Here is an 11,495-nt window from a genome sequence, read left to right as displayed (position 1 = left end):
CCAGAGGCCTCGCTGGGGCTCAGTTTTCTCATCTGTAAACTGGGCTATCATGGATACCTCCCAAAGGTCGAGGTGAGTATTAAATGGAATAGTGTACATGAAGCGGTTGTATGGGACCTGTTCACAGCAAGTGTTCCAGTGAGGATGGGGATAACGATGATGATGTTTTTTTGTGTTTTTTGTTTTTTTTGTTTTCTCCTTCAGTACGCGGGCCTCTCACTGTTGTGGCCTCTCCCGTTGCGGAGCACAGGCTCCGGACGCACAGGCTCAGCAGCCATGGCTCACGGCCCCAGCCGCTCCACGGCATGTGGGATCTTCCCGGACCAGGGCACGAACCCGTGTTCCCTGCATCGGCAGGCGGACTCTCAACCACTGCGCCACCAGGGAAGCCCTGTGGAATTCTTTTTAATTTAATTTTTATTTTATATTGGAGTATAGTTGACTTACAATGTTGTGTTAGTTTCAGGTGTACAACTAAGTGATTCAGTCATGCATATACATATATCCATTCTTTTTCAGATTCTTTCCCATATAGGTTATTACAGAATATTGAATATTGAATAGAGTTCCCTGTGCTATACAGTTGGTCCTTGCTGATTACCTATTTTATCTATAGTAGTGTGTATATGTTATTCCCAAACTCCTAATTTATCCCTCTTCCCCCACCATGTTTCCCCTTTGGTAAGCACAAGTTTGTTTTCAAAGTCTATGTGTCTGTTTCTGTTTTGTAAATAAGTTCATTTGTATCATTTTCCTTTAGAGTCCACATATAAGTGATATCATATTGATATTTGTCTTTCTCTGTCTGACTTACTTCACTTAGTATGATAATCTCTAGGTCCATCCATGTTGCTGCAAATGGCATTATTTCATTCTTTTCTATGGCTGAGTGACATTCCATCACCCTTTAGAGCCAGTTTCTTCCTCTAGCTCCCGAAGAGCAGCTGCTTCTGGGCTCTCATTACCATCTGCGACACCTGCAGAGAATTCTAGGCATTAGCCTACCATTGGTGGGCGGAACTGCTTCCTTCGCCAGGACGATGCCCTTATAATGAAGACTTCTTTGCAGCTCAAGGAAAACTGCCACTGTCCTTTCCTGGTTGTCTGCTTCACAGTCTCCCAAGTGCCTATTTTACCAGTAGGATCCATGTAAGTTTTTTCAAGCTTGATTTGTTGTCCTTCTGAAATTAACTCCTCTGAAATAACAGACTGTTTTGGTATTTGGGAAGAATCTGTTGGTTCTTGGTTTTCTGTTTCCAAACGAGTTAGTCTTCACAGTCCTCAGGCAGGAAGTTCCCGTCCAAGATGTGGGGTGAAGGGAAGGGGGCCAAAAGAAGAGAGCGTGAGGCCAAGGCAGCGGTCTAAATGCTACTGCGTTCAGATCTTAGGTTGTTGTGAGAACTGTGTTCAAAAATTCAAAGTGCATGGTTTATTCAACTAAAATCCTGGGCGCACGATAATGAAGCATCATCATCTCCTGGCAGGAATGACCGCCTCTGCCAGGCAGCCTTTAGCCTCAGTGTCCTTCCCTTTAGTCTCAGTGTCCTTCCCTGGACACCTCTGGAAGGACCAGGCCAGCTGACGTCGTACAGACTAGGCACAGCCCTCAGATGAACTCATTCTTTCATTCATTATAGTAATGGAAACAATCAGGAGCTGGGAGAAATTCAGGCTTTTTCAACTGTGCAGCTGGGAAATTACAACTCCCACTACAACACCAGTACCATGCGGGCAAGGGTTTTCATCTGCTTGCTCACCACCATCATCCCAGTGCCTGGGACAGTGCTGGGCACCTAGCAGGTACTCAACACAGCTAGTTGAATGATTGTGTGAATAACTCCACAGATATTTACAAGAGTTAATAATAGTGAGATGAGAGAATTCACACTGGGGAGGAGATGACTCAGAGCTGAGTCAAATGTGAAACAGGCTTTAATCCTATAGTCTCCCCTTTTCTATAACAGCCTTTAAAATATCCCAGTTTTATGGGGCATTTTAATGGAGATAAACTTAATAAGTTAAAGTTATGTAATTAGTTATACTCAGCTTCCCTTATAATTACTTATTGATCCAAGGCTGCTTAGGGAGCACCTGGCAACAATGAAAGAAAAACAGTAGCAGGTGTTTGGACTTAGTTTGTGCTTGCTAACTAATTAGATGAGGATTTTTTCCCCTGGAAACCCTAAGCAGTTCTCGTTTGGCTCCAAAATTGAGAGTCGGAACCCAGGGGCTTCAGCCAACTCTGTTTCTCTCTCTTGCTTCTGGACTGGAAGACATTCTAGCATTAAGATGCTTTTGCATATTACTAATGTTATTCATTAGAGGTTGATTTTCTAGTTAAAGTCTCAGCATTCTATTGATGCCAGAGTTTGCACAGTGGAGGGACTGGAGTCAGACTACTAGAGTTTGAATTGCAGTTCTACATTTACTAGCTGTGTGACCTTTAGCACATTACTTAAATTTTCTGTGCTCCAGTTTCAAAATCTATAAAATGGGGATAATGATGGTATTTACATCACTCGATTATAATGATGATTAAACAAATAAACAACGCCTTGGACACAGTAAGTGCTATAAATATCCCTTTAATCATAAAACTACTTGAATTTCTAACACTTTAGTTCCCAGTAAAGATTTTGTTAATAATTGATTATCTGATAATTTAGGCATATGATCGAGGTTGTTATAAACAGGCTTATATTTACACATGCCTAGTAAAAATTAAAAGTGTAACTCCTAAACGAAGGCTGGGTTGTGTTCAAGGATTCATTGGGTGGAGAGGGTCAGCCTGCCAGAGAGATTCACACTGGCTACCTTAGGCAAATGGGGAGGCCTCCAGAATCAAGCCTCAAGAAGGACAGGAATCAGGCATTTCCAGGGATCTCAGGAGGAGGGACCCAAGGGGAATCCCTTCAGGGATGACTCCAATGATTTTCCCTCTTGCATCACTCCCCTTGAGAGCTGAGCTCTTCTAAGAGAGTTTGATTGGCCTGAAGTCAGCTGCCCACCCTTGGGCCTAGTGGTGGGGCAGGTCCTAACAGGATTACAGGGAATGGAGGAGAGAGAGTTACCCAGAGGAAGAGCAGGGTGTCATTACCCAAAGGAATGGGCAGGGTTGCTAGACAGGCCAAAGCAGCAGCTGTCTCCTCCATGAAGAAAGGAGAAGGAGGCAGGGTAATGTTTTCTAAAATACTATTTATGTTTGTCCCGGAGGCCTTTCCAGGAATTTAAATGTATCTCTCTCCCTGAGGGGCTGGCTCATCCTCTCGGGGCATTCATGCAAAAAGAGCAAGAGTCTGGTGATAATCATAAACTACTTCTTTCCCTGGCCTAATGAAGCAGATCTCTAGTTGTTTATGTTGCATTCATTTAAATCTCATCTTTGCCTCACAATTTCATAAGAGCAACAATTCCTAGTTCAATCAAAACACATTATACTAAAAAAAAAAAACCACATTATACTAAACTCTCAGAATTCAGCAGATGATAAGCTTACAAAAATGGCTCACATATTCATGAATCTTGTCCCCAGTCAGGTTGTTTTTGGCTATAAGTGCTAGAACATCCAACTTGAAGTTGCTTAAGCCAGACAAAAATGTATTGATGCACATGACTGAGTGTCCAGATGCAGGAGAGGTGTCGCTGGTGGAGAGGGATTTCATCCAGTGGTTCTAGCCCTCCTCTGCAGTTACCATGATGCTTTCTGCCCTGTTTTCTCCCCATGTTCTTCATCTCAGGCTGGAAGCAAGATGGCTCAGAATTTCCAGGCCTCAAGACTACAAAAAGCAGTATCTGGAGGGAAAATGAGATCATTGCTTAACGCAAATCTCAGGAATAATGTAACTTTCCCCAGAATCTGCTAGCAAACTTTCCTCTCATCTCCTTAGCGCAGATTGGGTCACATTCCCAATCCTGAAACGACCCTGGTGGTCAAGCAGATTCCATCTGCTAACTGACTTAGACCTGGGTTCTTGAACCAGTCAAACTGGCAAAGGGAATTATATTATCATGCCTGGTTCCCAACTCACAGACCACTAGATGAGAAAAAGAAGGAACGTATGTTAAAAAGAAAATAGGGTAGGCATTTATCTTTTTTTTTCCTCCCCCAATATCTGAGCCTCACTGCTGCCCCACCCCTATGTCTGAGAAATTTAAGATTTAATGGAGGGCTTCCCTGGTGGCCCAGTGGTTGAGAGTCTGCCTGCCAATGCAGGGGACACGGGTTCGAGCCCTGGTCCAGGAAGATCCCACATGCCACGGTGCAACTGAGCCTGCATGCCACAACTACTGAGCCCACGTGCCACAACTACTGAGCCCATGAGCCACAATTACTGAAGCCCACGCGCCTAAAGCCCATCCTCTGCCACAAGAGAAGCCACCGCAATGAGAAGCCTGCAAACCGCAATGAAGTGTAGCCCCCGCTCGCTGCAACTAGAGAAAACCTGCACACAGCAACGAAGACCCAACACAGCCAAAAATAAATATAAATAAAATGACACCTTCTTCTAAAAAAAGAAAAACAAGATTTAACAGAAGACAGAGGCCACTTCGTGTTAATGTTGGAGACACCATCAGCTTTCTGACTTTCTCTCGGCAAGAGCAGGGACATGTAACTGAGGCTCCACTGATCACACAGAACTATCTCAGGTTCTTTTCAGAACCTTGAGGCAGAGAGCCAGGCACCTCCTAGAAAATCCATTTGAATGGCAGGTGGTAGCAGGCTTCCAGGGACATCAGTGGCCCCAGCAATGGTACATCCAGTGTAGGGTTGCCAGGTTTAGCAAATGAAAATACAGGAGACCCAGTTAAATTCAAATTTCAGATTTCAAAAAAACAGTTTTTAGTATAATTTTTTTTTAGTGTGTGTCCCAAATATTGCATAGGACATACTTATACATAAAAAATTATGCACTGTTTGTTTAAAATTCAACTTTAACTAGGCATCCTACGTTTATCCCACAGCCCTAATCCAATGGCATCCAGTTTCCAGGGGCAACCACGTGTTCAGTGGCAATGGCGGAAGGGCCCTCACCAGACTGGTTTTGTGGCTTCTTTGGGGTTGTGGTCCAGCCTGCTTATCTCCCTCCCTGGCTCCTGCTCAGTTTCCAAGCCTAGTTCTGCATCATGACCAGAAATTCTGTGCAAATAAATCATACCGTGTAAGCTTTGGTTGCTCGCAACTCTGAACCCTGGTAATACAAACCTCGACATCCACTACAAAAATGTGAACCTGTCCTTTGGCATTGATGTCAGTATGAAACACAAAGGGAGAATGGAACATTTTTAAAGCAGAAGTAGCATGATACTGCCTTTTTTTTTCTAACTTCTTTATTGGAGTATAATTGCTTTACAAGGGTGTTAGTTTCTGCTTTATAACAAAGTGAATCAGTTACACATATACACATGTTCCCATATCTCTTCCCTCTTGCGTCTCCCTCCCGCCCACCCTCCCTATCCCACCCCTCTGGGTGGTCACAAAGCACGGAGCTGATCTCCTTGTGCTATGCGGCTACTTCCCACTAGCTTATCTATTTTACGTTTCGTAGTGTATATATGTCCATGCCTCTCTCTCACTTTGTCACAGCTTACCCTTCCCCCTCCCCATATCCTCAAGTCCATTCTGCCTTTTGAAGTCTGGGTCTTAGAACAGCAAGCTTCTTCTTTGTCAGTGGCTTAAGGAATTTCCCAACAATGCCTCCTGCTTCAACTAACCTAAGGGTAAAATAGAAACAATTCTGGAATGTTCAATGACTTTAAAATTAAGGATAACAAAATTCTGGCATAAACAGACAAAAGTCCCTTACTAGGACTTTTCCAATCTTTTAGCCTATCCTGACTAATAAAACGAAACTATTTTCATATATCATAATCTCACTACTACTACGTTTAGCAATAAGAATACAATGAAAACCTGTAGCATGAAAAACGTTATTAATACTTTCTGGCTCCTAAGTTAAACTGTATTGCTATTAACCTTCTTATGTCCCCAGAATAAGACATATTCATGGTCTGGATTCTGTTTGGATTGGGGGCTGATGCTAATTTACCAGTTGTCATTGGGTAGTATAATAAAGCAATTTAATTACACTAATAGTTATAGACTGGAAACACTGCCCTCCTTCCTTCTCTAGATCATGAAAGAAGCATCTTGGTTCTAGGTGGTGACATTTGCTACCCTGCCTACATGCCAGGGGCCACTGGGGCTACTGGCTTATTAAGTGATGATATAGGTCGTTTGCTGAGGTTGAACATGGTGCTTATAAGCTGGGCACAGCCTCTCTAGCCTTTTTCAGCTTCACTCCCTCACAACTGGGACAGCTGGCAAGGCTCTGGAAGCCAAATATGAAGCAAACATTCTCTTAACAATTGACAATTCCAAACATGAACAGGCTCCCAAAACATAGGGGTGGTGGATTTTTTTTCACATCCAGCAGCCATTCCTTTTTTCTGACATCCCCTGATCCCTACATAGAAAAGTATTGCTCCCACATGATGTGAAATCTAAGAGACACAGTGAAACCAAAGGCTGCCATTCTACTGAAGAAGCTGAGGGGGTCCCTGAAGGCTCCTTCTATAGGACTCTACTCCCAGCCTAGCCAAAGGGGTAGAGGATGTGACCTCATCCTGGCCCAGTACGTGGCCATGTTGACTGGTCCACTCAATCAGAGCCAACCGGACACAACAAAACCTGGATTGGGACTCCTGAGAAAAAAACATTTTCGCTCTTTTTCACTGAATTTGAAGTGCTAGAAAGTTAGGTTTAGAACTGTAGCAACCAAACTGCTACCACAGTGAAGAGGCTTTTCTGAAAATAGGGCCAATCAGAGGCCAGAAGATCAAAGAGAAACTAGGTCCTGGTAACATCACTTAACCTTCAGCAAGTCATAACTGAAGCCAGACCTACCCCTGGAATTGCCAAATTCCCTTTTCTAAGGTCAGAGTGTTCCTGTCACTCGGGACAGAGCTGAAGTGGTACAATTGGTTTTCCCTCCACATGCAAGTGTGAGACTGTCCAGCATGAAGAACAGTCACAGCCAGGCCTCGGACCAAGGCCTTGGATCTCTGGATCACCGTTGGGTGGAGTCGCATCCAGGGTCTCCTGCTGTAACTTCAGGCAAATCACCTCACCTGTCTCTGTCTCCTCCCCATCAAAGGAATGTTCCTACTTGCCCTAGAGACTCATGTGGCCATTGTGGGAAGAGCAATATGGAAGCAACCAATATGGAAAGGCTACAATATTGTTTTGTTCTAATATTATAATATTGTATTTGCTTTCCAAGCAATCTGGGAAGCTTTACCAAAAGAAGCAACTCTAGAACCACACTTCTTTGTGTTTTTGTTTTTCCTGAGGGGCATAATTTCTTCCAAAATCATAGAATTTACAAGACCAACTACCTTTTATTTTTTAATTTTTTTAATTTTTAAAGTTTTTTAGTTTTGGCTGCACTGCACAGCTTGCGGGATCTTAGTTCCCTGATCAGGGATTGAACCCGTACCCCTGCAGTGGAAGTGGGGAGTCCCAACCACTGGAGCGGCAGGGAAGTCCCTCAAGTGCCTTTTAATTCAGTCATCTTGCAGTTCATTTTTTGCTTCATATTTAAGTGTTTGGTGGTCAGACCACATTTCCGCTAAGAGTTCATGACTTGTTTTCAGGTGGGAATGATTAAAAGGTAAATATAATTGTTATCTGTTTGAGATCTATGAATAATTTTGAGAAAATGTTCAGAAAGTGTTATTTCACAAAACCCTGCCCTGAATTCAAGATCAAATGGTATTGAATTATGGTTTTCTCAGGGTATATGCTGAGTAGTGGGGTTGCTGGGTCATATGGTAGTTCTATTTTCATTGCAGCACTATTTACAATAGCCAGGACGTGGAAGCAACCTAAATGTCCATCAACAGATGAATGGATAAAGAAGATGTGGCACATGTATACAATGGAATATTACTCAACCATAAAAAGGAATGAAATTGAGTTATTTGTAGTGATGTGGATGGACCTAGAAGCTGTCATACAGACTGAAGTAAGTCAGAAAGAGAAAAACAAATACCGTATGCTAACACATATATGTGGGATTTTAAAAGCAGTACTGATGAACCTAGTGGCAGGGCAGGAATAAAGATGCAGACGTATAGAACAGACTTGAGGGCACAGGGAGGGAAGGGGAAGCTGGGATGAAGTGAGAGAGTAGCATTGACATATATACACTACCAAATGTAAAATGGTTGGCTCGTGGGAAGCTGCTGCATAGCACAAGATCAACTCAATGCTTTGTGACTACCTAGAGGGATGGGATAGGGAGGGTGGGAGGGAGGCTCAAGAGGGAGGGGATATGGGGATATATGTATATACGTAGCTGATTCACTTTGTTGTATAGCAGAAGCTAACAAAACATTTATTCTCCAATAAAGGTGTGAAAAAAAAAGATTAAATGGTATTGAAACACTGGTTTGTTTGGTTTGGGGTCAGCAGATGGGGCTGTGCTAGATTATATGTTTAAGTTATCAGATTTCACTAGAAAAACGAATGATTTTCTAAATGTGTTTCCAGAAAAAATGACTAAGTGTGAGTAACACTAAAATAAACTTCCTGTAAATTGCGAGAGGGATACATGGAAGGGGAGAAAAGGCTCAGTGTTTCTACCACTGTTTCTGAATTGTGTTACCATGGAAACTGGTACCATAAAACAGGTCACTTTGTTATTCGACATTTATTAGTTTCTGCAATCAAAAAAGAAAACAAAAGGGGGTTTGAAGTAAGTACAGATAAAACCCCTATTCCTCAGTCCTTGTATTTCTACAAGGAATTTTGGCTCCTGACAAGGTCTGATCAGAGCTGCACGTCTAAGTCTGTTTTCCATTCTTGTGACTGTAGGCAGTATTTGCGTTCTATTCAGGGAGCAATGAAAAGATCATTGAAGGGTTGGTTTCAAGCAGAGGTGTGACGTGTACATCAGATGTACATACTGATGTGTAAAGAATGGATCATAGTGGAGCAAGCATGGTAGAAGGGGGATGAGTCACGAGGGTATGGCTGTGGTCCAGGTAAGAGATGAAGTGGTCTGAACCAGGACAGTAGCAGTGAAGTAGAATTGAGGAAATGCCAAGTGCTTTATTGGAGTAAAGATATCCTTTATGAGCAAAACAAAGGTGACCTCACGTGAATCCAGTAAAAGTTACTACAATGATTCTTTGGGGGTTTTCGTAAGTTTATTTTTTGATTTTTGGCTGCGTTGGGTCTTCATTGCTGCACGTGGCATTTTCTCTGGTTGTGGCGAGCGGGGTCTACTCTGCTGCAGTGCGCAAGCTTCTCATTGCGGTGGCTTCTCTTATTGTGGAGCACAGGCTCTAGGCGCGGGGGCTTCAGTAGTTGTGGCACAGGGGCTCAGTAGTTGTGGCCCACGGGCTTAATCACTCTGCGGCATGTGGGATCTTCCCGGACCAGGGCTTGAACCCGTGTCCCCTGCATTGGCAGGAGGATTCTTAACCACTGCATCACCAGGGAAGCCCTGATTCATTTTTAAATATTGTTGTCTCTTCAATTCCCTTTGCTGAGAAAGATTCTAATTAAAGACTAACACTATTTTTCTAAGAGGAGAATCATGAGAGAACACAGGCCTCACAAACATAGGCCAAGTGACAAAGATAAACAAAAGGTAAAGGCCAATATAACAGAAAAATCCAACCAATAACGTGTTTACATCTTTGCTTGGGACACCTTGACTGTACCCTCAAAGTTGCCAACATCGGGAATAATCTTGAGTGCACATGTTGGACCACTGAATTACTTCTTTGTAAAGTGATTTCTAAATAGTTCTAGGATTAGACATCCTAGACAATCATGTATTTCAAATGAAGTCTTACTTCTTTTACGTCTTAAGGCTCCAGCCAAGTAAAATTCTTTTACGGCATCAGCCTCTTTCCCTTAAAGGTTATCTGCTGGTAAGGATACTTGTGCATAGTTAGATTGTTCATAGAGTTCCAGTGAACTGTGTAGCACACCAGCAGCCATGTAGGTAAGGAGCAGATAATCGAAAATATGTACTCCTGATTGACTGGGGGTTATAGATAAGCAAGTTGTCCTCCCCACAAGAGTCAGGGTCACTTTTACCTCTAGACCAGTTGTTAATGGCACCGGGCAAAGATAATCTACCCACATTTTATCTCTCTACTTTCTGGAGAAATAAAATTTCCAAAGTACAATTAGAGGAACTGGACTCAGCCAGCTTCTGTAGGAAGGGTTTTCATTTCTTTTTCTATAATCTGAAGAGCATATTTATTTATATTAGATGATTTGGTGAAGGCACAATAGATATCTTTATCCCATTTTTGTTTTATAGTTAAATGGTTTTTAACATATTCACAAAGTTGTATAATCATCACCATTATCTAACTTCAGAACATTTTCAAGACCTCAGAAAGGAACTCCAGGACTTCCCTGGTGACACAGTGGTTGGGAGTCCTCCTGCCAGTGCGGGGGACACGGGTTAGAGCCCCGTTCCAGGAGGATCCCACATGCCGCAGAGCAACTAAGCCTGAGGGCCACAACTACTGAGCCCGTGTGCTGCAGCTGCTGAGGCCCGCACGCCTGGAGCCAGTGCTCCTCAGCGGGAGAGGCCACTGCAGTGACAGGCCTGCACACCGTGGTGAAGAGTGGCCCCTGCTCACCACAGCTGGGGAGGGCCCGCACGCAGCAACAAAGACCCAATGCAGCAAAAAATAAATTAATTAAATAAATTTTAAAAAAGAAATGAACTCCATATCCATTAGTAGTCACTCCCCATCTCCTACTCCCCCCACTCCCTGGAACCACTAATGGACTCCATGGATTTGCCTGTTCTGGTCATTTTAGATAAATGGAATCATATACTACATGGCCTTTTCTGTCTGGCTTCTTTCACTTAGCATGTTTTCAAGGTTCATTTTTATTGTGGCATGTATCATAACTTCATTCCATTTTATGGCCAAAAAATATTCTGTTGTGTGGCTATCCCACATTTTGTTATTCATTCATTAATTGATGGATATTTGGGTTATTGCTACATGTTTGCTATTAAGAATAATGCTGCTATGAACATTCACGTGCAAGATTTTTTGTGTGTATGTATATATTATCAACTTTTTTGGGCATATACCTAGGAGCAGAATTGCTAGATTATATAGTAACTCTATGTTTAATTTATTGAGGAACTGCCAAACTGTTTTTCACAGCAGCTGCGCCATTTTTCATTTCCATCAGCAGTGTATCAGCATTCCAATTTCTCCACATCCTTACCAACACTTGTTTTAATCTTATTATAGCCATCTTAGTGGGTGTGAAGTAGTATCTCATTGTGGTTTTGATTTGCATTTCTGTAATGATTAACGATGTTGAACGTATTTTCATGTGCTTCTTGGCCATTTGTCTATCTTCTTTGGAGAAATGTCTATTCAAATCCTTTGCCAATTTTTTTTTTAATGAGTTGTCTTTTTACTGTTGAGTTGTAAGAGTTCTT

This window comes from Stenella coeruleoalba (assembly GCF_951394435.1).
Source record: "Stenella coeruleoalba genome assembly, chromosome: 7".
In the NCBI taxonomy this organism is placed as follows: Eukaryota; Metazoa; Chordata; class Mammalia; order Artiodactyla; family Delphinidae; genus Stenella; species Stenella coeruleoalba.
Note: the sequence above shows the minus strand (reverse complement) of the source record.